General features: G+C 41.8%; 1 protein-coding gene across 1 annotated transcript in view; it reads left to right on the top strand.

Annotated features, from left to right (window-relative positions):
- Positions 1–13,791, top strand: part of LOC126092502 (RNA-binding protein 42-like) — a 331,306-nt gene that overhangs the window by 114,545 nt on the left and 202,970 nt on the right. The gene's annotated exons all lie outside the window — the stretch shown is intronic.

The raw sequence follows: 13,791 nt of genomic DNA, 5'->3' as shown, positions 1-13,791 counted from the left end.
TGATATACCGTATTTACTCAAATCTAAGCCGCACTCGAATCTAAGCCGCACCTGAAATATGAGACTCGAAATAAGGGGAAAAAAAATTCCCAAATCTAAGCCGCACCTGAAATTTGAGACTCGAGACTCGAAATTCAAGGGGAGAGAAAAGTTTTAGGCCGCACCTCCAAATTGAAACAAAGTTGGTCCATTGTAATATGAGACACAATTTAGGTCGAATGAATGAAGATACAGCCACAGTGATACAGCTACAGTGATACAGCTACAGTAGTTTGGTTCGAGTCGAAAGCTTAGCAGTTAAGCTTTACCAGGTAGCCATTGCTATGCGTCAGGCGCTCTGCCCGTATTTATACGGATACCCTTCCTTTTTCACGTGCTTCGTCTGGTTTGAATCGATTGCTTATTTTGCTTTGATCTGATAAGTGCCGTTTTCAATGTTACAGGTGTTTACCTCAGTCACTCTAAGCTGAAAATGCATTACTATACTGTGTCATGCATTGTTTGTCGCACTCTGATAGTGCGTGTTTACGGCCTGTCGCTGCTCGCGGCATGGCTTGCTTTTGTGCACGCTACCGCCGCCTACAATTAAAAAAAAGAGAGGAATCGTCACATTAGCGAAACAATGGCAAGAGACTGCTATTTGTTGTTACTTACACTGCTGCTTTCTTTGATAATGATCAACAAGAACAAAATAATAGACTGCGTATGATATAACATGTTCTGAACGAGAGTTTGGCAAAAATTTTTCTCCGTTTGAAAATCTTTGCGGCCGCTTCTTTAGTACATCAAATTCTGCACAGAAATTCGTCATCTTAGATTTAAAAATCTAGTCAGTTGGCGTGCTTCATTTCTGACTGTATCACTATTAGGCATAAGAGTAATACGAATATAAACATGACACGATACATATATTCTTCCGCGTTTGCTGTTGTCTCACTCTAGTTTCGTAGTTTATTTGGCAGACAGGATTTAAATGAGATAGAAGCAAACACGAAAGAATACATGGCAAAATGTTTATATTTGTATTATTCTTGTGGTGAAGAGAATACTGCGTGTGATACAAATTTCATCGGGTTCCTATTAGCAACCATCTCTTCTCACAGGTAGGAAAAAATTCAGAACGTAGAGTTGGCCATATTGACAAAAATCCCAGTATTACCAGTCGGATTTTCGTAGTACATTGAAATTCGAAGATGAACAATACGGAATTTGTATTTACTTCGTTGGATAATGTATGAAAATGCAGTGGTCGAAAATCGGGCGGAGAAAAATGCTCGTCTTCCAATTTTTTTTTTTTTTTTAATTTTATTTACTGACGCAGAGGTTTATCTTTGTGCCTACAAACTACAAAGGATGCCTGTGTAGCGCTACATACATTCGACGGCAGAAGTTAGTTGTGGCGGCACCTATCAACATTTTTCAGAACTTCCGCTTGCTTTGCACTCGATTCTAAGCCGCAGGCGGTTTTTTGAATTACAAAAACCGGAAAAAAAGTGCGGCTTAGATTCGAGTAAATACGGTAATCACTATTTGCCCTTTCAATTACCTGCCATGACAACATGCCACCTATTCTTGCATTGCTTTTCTTTGGGCTAGCAGTGTTACATAAGTCTTGGGGGCATAGACCTCATGTGACTTAATAGTTAAACTACTCTCAAAATTCTAAACATCACCTGGTGCATCAGAAAAGACTCCACAATTCCGTTTTAAAATTTCACTCAATTCCCTTTTCTGTGGTTCAGACAAATGCCCCAACTCTGACATCCTCTCTTGTATTTTCTCTTGAATTGTCTCAACCACATACTTACCCCAACTCAAGCTATGTATTGTTACTAATTTCACCTTGACTGCAATGCCTCCCTCTCCTATGTACTGTGCCTCCTTAGGACTATTAAATACCTCCTTGCTCTTAACAAAGGGGACCACTAGTTTTCTACCTCCCACGTGGAATCTCAACTCCCAGTTTTCAAAATTTAGTTCACCTTTAAATGCATTCAGAAAATCCACGCCCACTAATAACTCTACATTCAACCCGGGAATGAAAAGAAAGGAATGTTCTACCATTACTCCCCCTAGCTGCACTGGCATCACTACTTCCTGTCAAAAATCCTTTGACAGCTTTCCAGCAGCACCAAATATTTTCACTGCGGACACTAGCCACACTGCCATATCTTCTTTTTTTTGGAAAACTCACAAAATGTCCTTCTGAAGTTCCAGAAACTTCTGATCCGCTGTCCACTAACACATGACCTATCACTCCTCCAACCTGCACCTTGACAATAGACTCACTAACTGCGACCATGGGAATGGCTTCCTTCTCTGCTAAAACCTGTTGTGACGCGACAGTTCATACTTAAGCCCAACTTCTGCCCATTCAGCGCGAGATTTGAGGAGCTCAACTTGTCCGTTGTTTAATCTTAAGGGTTGTCCATGTTGCTTATCTCCATCAAACATGAACTCAAAAACAACATCGCTCTACTATTCCCTGCTGGCACCTTCCTCTAATGGTTCCGCTATTGCATCATTAACATTTCTAGCCATACTGCCAGATTCCACATTTACTCTTGGATGCTGTAGTCCCTACACTCTTTGACTAAATGAGATGTTACTATTTTTCTTGCCCTCAGGTCTGGGTGCTGTCTCTTCAAACAATCTAGCTATTCCATAAGTTCGCCCACCTCCTGCACTTACTGCAGCTTTTTCATTATCTCCGGCGCACTCATGGCACTGTCGCTTGCCTGTCAGCTGTTCGCATTCCCTGTGTGCGGGACCCCTACTACCGTTCTTCCCCTGCTCTCTCCTTCTATATGCACTGTGCGCGCATCTGCTGTCACCTGTGTCCTACCAGCACCAGCCGACTCTTTCCCCTCGAGTGCACCTTGCCGAATGTCAAGGCTAACACTTATGGCCTCCTTGCTCTTTCCTTTCTCTTTCTTCTCCCGCTGGCTCGGACTTCAACACCTGTTCCGATATGGGCCCTTCCTGTGAACTGCCTGCAGTCGGCCCATCACTGAGACGATATTTAGTTTAAACTCACTCTTCCCTACGCCTGGCCGGCCAGTATGGATGAGCGATTCTAGCTGCTTCAGTCTGGAACCGTGCGACCGCTACATTCGCAGCTTCAAATCCTGCCTCGGGCATGGATGTGTGTGTTGTCCTTAGGTTAGTTAGGTTTAAGTAGTTTTAAGTTCTAGGGGACTGATGACCTCAGATGTTAAGTCCCATAGTGCTCTGAGTCATTTGAACCAACCCTACGCCTGTCTCTCACATTCTGCGCACAAATGCCTCTCCTAACAAATCTTACCGGCTGTACATCTTCTTGCATCAAAGGACTCTGTGGTGATTACCATCACGCAAATGTAAACTCTCAAGTCTAAGAAACTCACATATTTTCGTAGCTGTCCCATGGTGCTGCTACCAGTTCCTTCCTAACATAAAGAGGCAACATCCGCTCTATCCCAGCGGCAAACAACTCGATTGCCATACCTCCATCTTCATGCTTTATGTGGCGCCACCACCAATCACTATACTGTTTCGTAGTGCCATACTCTGCTTGGTACTTCCTGCCTCCCCAAAAATCTACTAACAGTTGTTGCTGAATTTCGCCAGACCAATATTCTTCTAAAAACCTTTTCGTAAAATCTGTGAAATCTTTGCAGTCAGTAGCCCACTGAAAGGCATCATCCCTTAAGTGACCCACTACATATGAAATTCACTCTCGTTCTGTCCAGTACTCTGGCATTACCCCATCAAATTCCTTAAGGAATACTTTAGGATTAATGGTTCCCTGTGACTCAAAGGTACTAAACTTAAGACACTGAATAAATGCTGCTTCTGCTGAATTGCTCGATGAACCCTGGCCTACCCTTGTGGCCAGTTTAGCAATGCTTGCTCATTTTGCAATATTCTAGCATAAATCTGCTGATTATGGACCTATTGATGTTCCTCAAATGATTCGTACATTGCCTGACTAGCAGCGAACGTCTGAATCGTATCCTTAACATGCAAATTAAAACTAGTATCTTGTTCAGATCTTATCTTACAATGTATATTACCCACTTCAGTATTTATTCTAGTTTCAAAATCCCTCTGTTTAACTTCCAGTTCAGTTGTGAAGTTGTGATATGCTGTTGCCTGCTTTGGTTATTTTATCTAAACCCTCCTTTTACCCTTTAGCACATTCCTTCTTCACTTCACCCAGCTCAGTATCCACTTTATTAACAACTTGTTGTAGTTTAATGTCTACTTGCTGCTCCAGTTGCAACTTACACTGGGTGAACTGCTCAATGGTGTCTTTCTTCACCTCCTCATGCAAATTCGACACTTCCAATGCAATACTAGAGCTTACTTGTTCATTATCTTGCTTAATATCTTTACTGATTTCTTCCCGAAATTGCATCAAGGTTGCAAGAAGTGACACCAAGAAGATATTTTTCTCTTCCCCTGGTACTGCCGAAATCATCTGGTCGACTACTGATTCTGACGTGCCTCGAGTAGCCTCAGCCTCCTCAGAGATTGAATCACTCAAGTTTAGTGGCACCTCTTTTGTCTGTTCGGTCTCTACTTTGCTATCAACTGCCAATAAAATTCTCGTTGAATGCAGATCTGGGCTAAACACCTCTGCTCTGTCTAATTCCCTCGTCATACTACCCATTTTGACAACCACCTCAGTATCACCCCTGGCTTTCCCTGCTACGCTACTTTTATCCTGCTCAGCCATTTTCTTTTCTAAAGTTAAAATGCTGTTCAACTGTTGGTATAGAAGTCGGTTTCTTAGCTTTCAACGACTTCTCCGACCTACTGCCTCTTTGCTGCGAGCCCTGCGTTGTTCTGCTAGTGCCGTCCTCTTTGTGCGGTGCTTCTGCATTGGCTCCACCCTCGCGTGGTCTGCTGTCTACTGGTCTACTGCTTCCACTTTGTGCTGACGCTGTTCCTCTTTGTGCAGCCATTTATTGTGCCCAGCAAAGCCTGACCGACTGCAGCGCTTGCTTATGCCGCGCTCGCTCGATCTGAGGCCCCTACGCAGCCCTTTTCGACTGGTACTGTCTCCATGTACTGAGCACGCAAGCCAAACCACTTTGCCGCTCTGCTGCTGCAATTACTTACAGTGCACTATCCTACTAAAATAACGCTTATCCTTTTGCATAAATTATGTTGTACTACTCCACGATACATCTCCATTTACTCATTTCCCAGCCAATCGCACCATTTTGAAATATTCCCTAGGCCGGTGTACTACTTTGTGACGTCCCCTCTGAGGAATGGCCAACCCTACTTGTAATGTACTGGACCCCCTTGGACAGTCCAGTATGGTAAGCAGTAGATTTACAGGGTTGCATGGCAGGTCCTCTTTGTGACTTACCTGTGCGGTGGCAGCGTAGTCAGCCTCTGCACGTTCTCGACCTGTAATCTTACGTGCAGTTCAGCTGCTCGTACATTACTCGGCACCCTGTGGATTCTGGACTTTGTAGATACGTAGAACTGAGGGTTTGGAGAGGAATTCTGGTGTGACTAAATAATGCAACGCACCTCCGATAAAAGCAATTTTATTGGCCTCAAAATCATCTGACACACTTTACGACAAACAAGTTGCAAAATCGTGGTTTTCATGCCAGTATCCAGCCAGATAGTGATCAGACTTTTTTGCCCCTCTAAGTGGGTTTAAGACCACTGTCGGATACCGATTGCATTTTGTCTCAATCAGGCTAATCCCAATTGTGATCATATTAATATAAATCACACAGCTGCCACACGGGTCTTTTAGTGCTCAAGGTCCGGATCTTGTACTACCGGATGCCACAGAACATGGTCTTTACTTACACTTGATACCCCACATTAAAATAACCGTGATCATAACCAAATGGCCATAATGATCATTATCAGAAAACAGAAACAGAATTTGCAACAGCAGGAACGAGCAGAGCAGCAGACTTACCGTGTTCAATGACTGTCGTGTTGTGGCATGCACTAAGCTTTGCCCAATTAACTATTGGCATGTATACCTCAGTAATTGTCACGTATTAAGATAAACATTCATACACAGTTAAATTAACTTCACCTCCTACGTGAAAGTTACTTTGTCACTGTCTTAGGCCAATTAAGTCAAACAGCAAAGCTTCGTTGGAAATCTTGTGGGAGTGCAACTGCCGGCCATCCGTACTGCTCCCTTGTCTAACTGCTAGTTCTCAGCAATGGTGAGCTGTGCGCTCCTTCTCCCCCACTAAACCGCTTGTGATGTCAGCCACCATCTCTGCACTTAAAACAAATACATTTTACTGTACATATTCCCCTGTTGCTTTCTGCACAAATATACTTTTGATTTTCACTCTTCTGCAAATTTTACTCTGGCACTCTGCTCTAATTCAAAGTTTTTGCCAACGAACTAATTTTTTTTACCCTTCAGCAGCCTGTGGTCGGACCAGCCCACCTTTTCCATCCCCGAGGGGTGCCTGCCTATGGATGCTGCTTCATATTTCTAAGCTACCCCTGGCTTTTCTGTGTCCTTCTGCCTTCACATTCTTGCAAGTCACCGTGCTGGCCTACCGCGACCGACTCAGCTCTTATTGTAACCCTTCGGCAAACTACCTCCGCTCTGGCCGTCCGCCCGTCTGCCATCCTGCTGCATTCTAATTGGTGCTCTCTTAATTAAAAAGGCTCAAAACTATTGCTTCCCTGAAGCGTGGTCATTTGTGCACAGCACATTGCCAAGTTCCAAGAGTTGTGGCTGTTTGGTGTGAAGGAAAAAAAAAAATATTTAGGCACTGTGTCACATCGTGAGTCCTGACATGACAGCAGCTGACAGAATTTCACACTTTATGGAAGGAGTTGCAGAAGACCTGTACCTACCTCTTCTGGTAAAGCTGTCACAATGACAGAAGAGTTCACTAAGTAGTGACAGAAAATTCAGGAAAGGCAACAGAAAAAGAGTCGGACGAAGAAAGTGTGACCATCTGCCAAATGATGGCATTTCTAGAGCTTGCCTCTCTCGTATGCCAGGTAGTAACAGAAGAGATGCAGCAGTGTATGACAGCCAGAAATGTCAGACCAAGTACACAACAGAGAGCACATTTACAAGGATATTGACCTGATGCATAAGAAGATAATAGAGAATGTCAAAGAGGAGGTGTAATGATCTTTGGCACCAATTTTCACCAAAGACTGTGAAGAATGGACTCGGCCAACTCAGACTTATGCCACCACTGTCAAACAACAACTCAGCATCCGACCAATGCAAAATGCCCCCAGAAGAACAGACATTTGGAGGAAAGGAGGACAACATGCCAGACTGTTTTCAGTGTGTATGTCTTGGACACATTGCACGAGAAAGTTGATAAGTGTTGAGTGTGTATTATGCCACAAGATGCAAACCACCAGAACAGTTCTATTCAGGCAAGTCAGTTGCATTTGATTAAATTCTTTGATCTTGGGAAAGTTTTCCACTTGTGACTAATATCGGAGAGAATTTCACATTGTGACATCACCCTCAGGGTGATAACTGCCTACCATCCACAAACTAATGGCCTCACAGGATTCTATAATAAGCCACTGGCAGATGCACTCCCTCTGCTTTTGAACAGGGAGATTGGGATACAGTACTGCCTGTCATGACATTTATGTACAACATGGCAAAGCAGGACACTACAGATTTCACACCATTATTTCTGCTCCACAGTTGTGAGGCTGAAATGACTGTGGAAACACTGTTTCCTTTTCAATTGGATGATAGAATGACTACGTGAAACACCAGGCCTGAAGAAGCAAGGCAGCTGGCTTGCAAATGGACCCTGCACATCCAGGAGAAAGACCAAGAGCACTACAATGCCAGTGGCCAGTGAGCTACAGCTCGGGAGATGTGGTGTGGATTTTTGTGCCTGTGCAGAAAGGGGGCTATCGGAAAAGTTACTAAAGCATTACTTAGGACAGTATCATATCCTTTGTTGCTCATTGATCATCACATACGAAGTTGACAATTATGACCCCTTCATCAAGAAGACTGAGATGTCATCCGTGTCCTGCTGCAGTCCAAAGGCTGAGGTTGATGATGAGAGGTTCAAGGAAACTGAAGACCCACTTGATGATCACAAAGATTTGATGGGAGGGGCTACCTTTAATGCTTATTATAATGAAGAGGATGTAACAACATGACCAGCAACCGAGGATCTATGTGCACTGCCATATGGAGGTCTGTTGACAAGATCTAGATCCAGTGTGCTGCAGTCTGGCCCAGTGAGAAACTCTGCAGCAGTGGGTTACTGTTTCTCGAGGATAGGAAGCAGTTAGTGTCTCAGGCTTGTGTGCTATTGGTCGCCAGTTCAAACATGACCACCGGCAATCATTCGTTGTTTCCTATTTGTCATTTCTGATGTTTGTATATGTGGAACATTTGATGGTTGAATAAAAACTAACATTCTGATATATTTGATGTTTGTATAAATAACAGCACTGTTCACACAGGAGGTCATTATTGTTGTGGCTGTATTTGGTGTCAGTAATAAACATACTTTCAGTTCCAAGTATTGTACCTCATTGACACCCTTGACTTGGAGTTGGTCTCAAAAGTGATTTCGACATGAGGGTATTCTAAGAAGAGTTGCATGAGTGTCTTGTAAGCAGTTTCCTTTGTAGATTGATTGCAACTTTTCAGTGTCCTACCAATGAGCTGAAGTCTGTCACCTGTTTTACCTATGGCTGAAACTGTGTGATCATTCCATTTCTTACATCCATGAATTGTTACAGTGTAGTATTTGTACGAGTGGAATAATTCCATCTGTGACTCATTCATTGCAGTAATGTTGCAGTACACATTTGAAGTGCATAATTTTATACCTCTGAACATTTTAAGTGGTATGTCACTCTTAGTACCACTACGAAATCTTATCAAGACCCAAAAGAATATTTGTGCAGCTTCTTTCATACTTCAGCATGTGTCAGTAATGCACCATCCAAGATAACATGTTACTTTCTCCCTATCAAGAAATCCTCAATTCAGTTACAAGTTTGTTTTGATCCCCCACATGATTGTACTTCTGTTAATAAGGTTTGATGTGTTACTGTGTCAAATGTCTTCTGGAGTTTCACAGTTAGAATATTATATTCTGCTTTGATGGTTGACTTTTGTTTTATTAGTGTATCCTCTGTATCATGACTGAGTACGATAAAATAGCACACCATACAGAAATAAAGGAGGAGATCAAGCTTTATAATCATGTATGTAGGGAAATCTTAACAACATTTTGGGTCAGACAGCTAAAGAATGAAAAGTTTAATAATGAATGTCAACAAGATTTGATGCACAGAGAATCATATACGTACCAGTTGCTAAACCAAAGAGCAAGTAAAGTATTTCTTACAGACAAACTGAGTTGATACATGATTATTACTGTGACCTTGTGTCCACAGTGGCAGTTTATGAGTAATATCTTGGTTATGGCATCTTTGCAGCTTCAGTTACTGTTTTTCTTTAATCCAAGCGTAACCAGTGGTTAATTTATTTGTCTTTACATTATGTCAGAGAGAACACAAGTAAGTGAAGTAAGGTGACAGTAAATTGCTGATGATGTTTTAGAATAAAGCAATATAAAACTAACATTATAATTTAGAAGTAATTTGGAAAATTTGATTTTCAAATTCACTTATCTCATTGTCACTTCCATAGCTTTTCTTTCAGTCTACCAACAAAGGGTAGTGTCTGAACTTCGGTATTCCATGTTAAGTATTCCCTTTCTCACACATCTTGTACTTCATTCCGAACATCTGTTTTGATACAGATTCTTCTGTTTTTCATATGTTTTCTGTTCAGTACAGTACATGTTTTTTGTCAGTTGCTGCTGGACAGCCTTTCTGCATAATTGTCATTACTGTGCTGCCAACTACCTAAATGTTTTTCCGAGGGCAAGAACAAGTAGGAATCAGTGGGTGTGATCAAGCTGATGTGATTAGGTGTTATGTTCATTGAGCTGCATGTGGAGGGAAATTGTCGTGGCGGAAAAAATATCCCCTTACTGAGCTTGCCATGTCTTGTTTTGGATTGTTCAGCATAGTTTAATTAAGGTTTCACAGTGCGTCTCAAAATTGACTGTGTTACTGTCAGGTAAAAAGTCCGCTTGTAACCATGTACATGTGTTTTTGAGGAGCATATGTCTGCTTGAACTTCACTTTTCCTCAATAATGTTGAATGCCCTCTTTCCATGGATATTGTAACATGAACCAGCCATGTTTTGCTTTCAGGGGCATGCCCACAATCAACTTTTTGCACCAAGACTTCAGTAGTACTCACTTTGCCTTCTTCATTAGTGTTGTACTGACATCTTTACCCACTCCGACCCATTCTTTTTACCATGCCGTCTTTCATAGTATTCTAACCATAAATGTAACTAATCTGCCAATGACTTGAACTTGTTTTCACATTTTTTTGTATGCAGAAAACTAGTCACAGCATGTATTTCACTTTTGATGAGGATTTCAAATTATTGAGGCATTTTAAATGAGCACAAATGTAAATATGTGAATACTTGCATTGTGGCATATGTGGTTAGCTAATAGAGGCAGCCACTCACATGCAAACATCATTGACCACAGTGTTTGGCTTATTAGGAGGAACCATACCATTGTTTGCAGGGAATGATTTATGAAGACCCAAATCAGAATTGCTAACACACACAGTGTTCATGTAATGATGCATTGTTGATATTTCTATGGTTTCTGTAAGGAAATCGCTGACTTTATCTTCCATTAAAAGCTATGATTTGGCTCACAAACTACATCTATATGTAGGTGCATACTCCATAAGCAACTGTATGGTGTGTGGTGGAGGGTGCACTCTATCACTACTAGGCATTTCCTTTCCTGTTCCACTCAAAAATCGAGTGAGGGGAAAAAGACTATCCATATGCCTCTGTACATGCCCTAATTTCTATCTTATCTTCGTGGTTCTTATACAAAATGTACATTCACAGCAGTATAATTGGTCTACAGTAAGCTTCAAATACCTGTTCTTTAAATGTTCTCAAGTGTTTTACAAAAATAACATGATCTTCCCTCCAGGGATTCCCATCTCTATAATACTTGCATGTTGATTGAATCTGTTGGTGTCAAAACTAGCAGTTTGCTTCTGAATTGCATCGATGTCTTCGTTTAATTAAACTACCCATTGAGTAGATGAACTCACAGAAACCCTGGGTGAATAGTGCTTCATGTTGACTGTGGTATAGCTACACCAGCAAATGCTCTCAGCACACACTCAGTGTTTGTGTCTGCAGCTCACAAGGATTGTGACTCTAACCAGTTGATACTGTACAGGGTGTCCATAAGTAAAATTCCGGTTTCAAAATGCTGCAGTAAGAGAACCACTGTCCAGAACGATATCAGATTTGAACAGCGTGTTATTGATGCAGGGAGAAAGTTCGTGATTGTCTCCATGAAGGATCATATGCTGCTAGTAAAGCTCTTTTACAAGAAAGGAGGCTGTGCACCAGTAGTCCTGCAGGAGTTCTGGACACTCAAAGGTATGAAAAAAGGCATTTACTGTTGACAGTACCTACATACTTACACTGATGGAAAAAACTTCCATCACCAAGAAATAATTAATGTAGAGTAATGAAATTTCAGGATTACATTTATCTGGCTAACATATTTGAGTGATTAATGTAGCAAGATCACTGGGTAATTTAGGCACAAGAAAAGTCATTGAAAATATGAAATTCTGGTACATGAATAACCAATGTAGCTGACAGAATGTTGAACGCAAGCATGCAAACATGCATGTGTTGTGTTACACAGGTGCCAGATGTCAGTTTTGGGATGGTTAATGCTAGTTGTGGATGACACTGAAATTGTCATCTGTTCTCCCAACTTGGTCACTTATAGAGTCATCTGTTGATCGAGCAGGCCAAAGCAATGTTGATATTCGTAGAGCATGTCGTGTTACAACAGCAAGCATTGTCCAGTTGGAAAACACTCTCTGGAAAGCTGTTCTTGAATGATAGCACAACAGATCGAATTACGAGACTGATTTACACATCTGCAGTCGGTGTATGTGGAATAACCATAAGAGTGCTCCAGCTGTTATACAAAATCGCATACCGTATCATAACTCCAGGTGTATGTTCAATCTGTCGTGGCCACAGTTGGCTTGGGTGCAGGTGCTTATCTGTCTTCCTGCTAACCAATACAAGGCTATTACTAACCGATTTGTAACAATTTGTTGTGTCGCTGTTGAGCCAGCTGCTGCTTGAATCGCTGCTACAGACATAGACCCCAGTACAATGCACCACAGCCATAATACTGAACTTGGTGGTCTTCCCTCGCTGTAGTGCGACATGGTCATCTGGAGCTTTATCTTTTTGCAACAGTACATTCCTGTGACCAATGCTGCCAGCAGTCATGTACAGTGTCTACATTCATGCCAAGTCTTCATGCAATATTGCAGAGGGAACATTGAGCTCCTCGTAGCACGACCTCTTTCAAACTCAGTGAGTTATTAATACATACCTTCCTCTCTTAAAGGAATTCTTGACTAACATCAACTCACTATGAGCAATATCAAAGATAGCTAACACTCATGACAGTTACAGTGCATATTTAAACCAAACTTCATTTGCATTCTCATAGTGGCGCTACTAGCACCACTCGTATACAACTGTTGCTAAATTTGAACAGGCCTCATCTTTCAGATGTAGAAACATGCCTACAAACTTGCTTCATTCATCTTGCACATATACCTTTGGTGTTGGGATTTTTTTTCTGCCAGTGTACATTGTTTTCTTCGTTTCCTTAGTTTAGGTGGGAGGAAAACGACTGTTCAAAGAATGTTGCAGAAATTTGTTTCAGATACATAGTAAGACAGCAGAGGGACAGAGAAACAATTAAAATCGCTCAAAAGAGGAAAGGCCACTGGACCTGATGGGATACCAGTTCGATTTTACACAGAGTACACAAAGGAACTTGCCCCCCTTCTTGCAGCGGTGTACCGTAGGTCTCTAGAAGAGCGTAGCATTCCAAAGGATTGGAATAGGGCACAGGTCATCCCCATTTTCAAGAAGGGACATTGAACTGATGTGCAGAACTATAGACCTATATCTCTAACGTCTATCAGTTGTAGAATTTTGGAACACATATTATGTTAGAGTATAATGACTTTTCTGGAGACTAGAAATCTACTCTGTAGGAATCAGCATGGGTTTTGAAAAAGACGATCGTGTGAAACCCAGCTCGCGCTATTCGTCCACGAGACTCAGAGGGCCATAGACACGGGTTCCCAGGTAGATGCCGTGTTTCTTGACTTCCGCAAGGCGTTCGATACAGTTCCCCACAGTCGTTTAATGAACAAAGTAAGAGCATATGGACTATCAGGCCAATTGTGTGATTGGATTGAAGAGTTCCTAGATAACAGAATGCAGCATGTCATTCTTAATGGAGAGAAGTCTTCCAAAGTAAGAGGGATTTCAGGTGTGCCGCAGGGGAGTGTCGTAGGACCGTTACTATTCACAATATACATAAATGACCTTGTGGATGAAAGCAGAAGTTCACTGAGGCTTTTTGCGGATGATGCTGTGGTATATTGAGAGGTTGTAACAATTGAAAATTGTAATGAAATGCAGGAGGATCTGCAGCGAATTGATGCATGGTGCAGGGAATGGCAATTGAATCTCAATGTAGACAAGTGTAATGTGCTGCGAATACATAGAAAGAAAGATCCCTTATCATTTAGCTACAATATAGCAGGTCAGCAACTGGAAGCAGTTAATTCCATAAATTATCTGGGAGTACACATTAGGAGTGATTTAAAAGGGA

Source organism: Schistocerca cancellata, chromosome 7 (genome assembly GCF_023864275.1).
Source record: "Schistocerca cancellata isolate TAMUIC-IGC-003103 chromosome 7, iqSchCanc2.1, whole genome shotgun sequence".
Taxonomy (NCBI): domain Eukaryota; kingdom Metazoa; phylum Arthropoda; class Insecta; order Orthoptera; family Acrididae; genus Schistocerca; species Schistocerca cancellata.
This window is presented reverse-complemented; position numbering and strand designations above follow the sequence as displayed.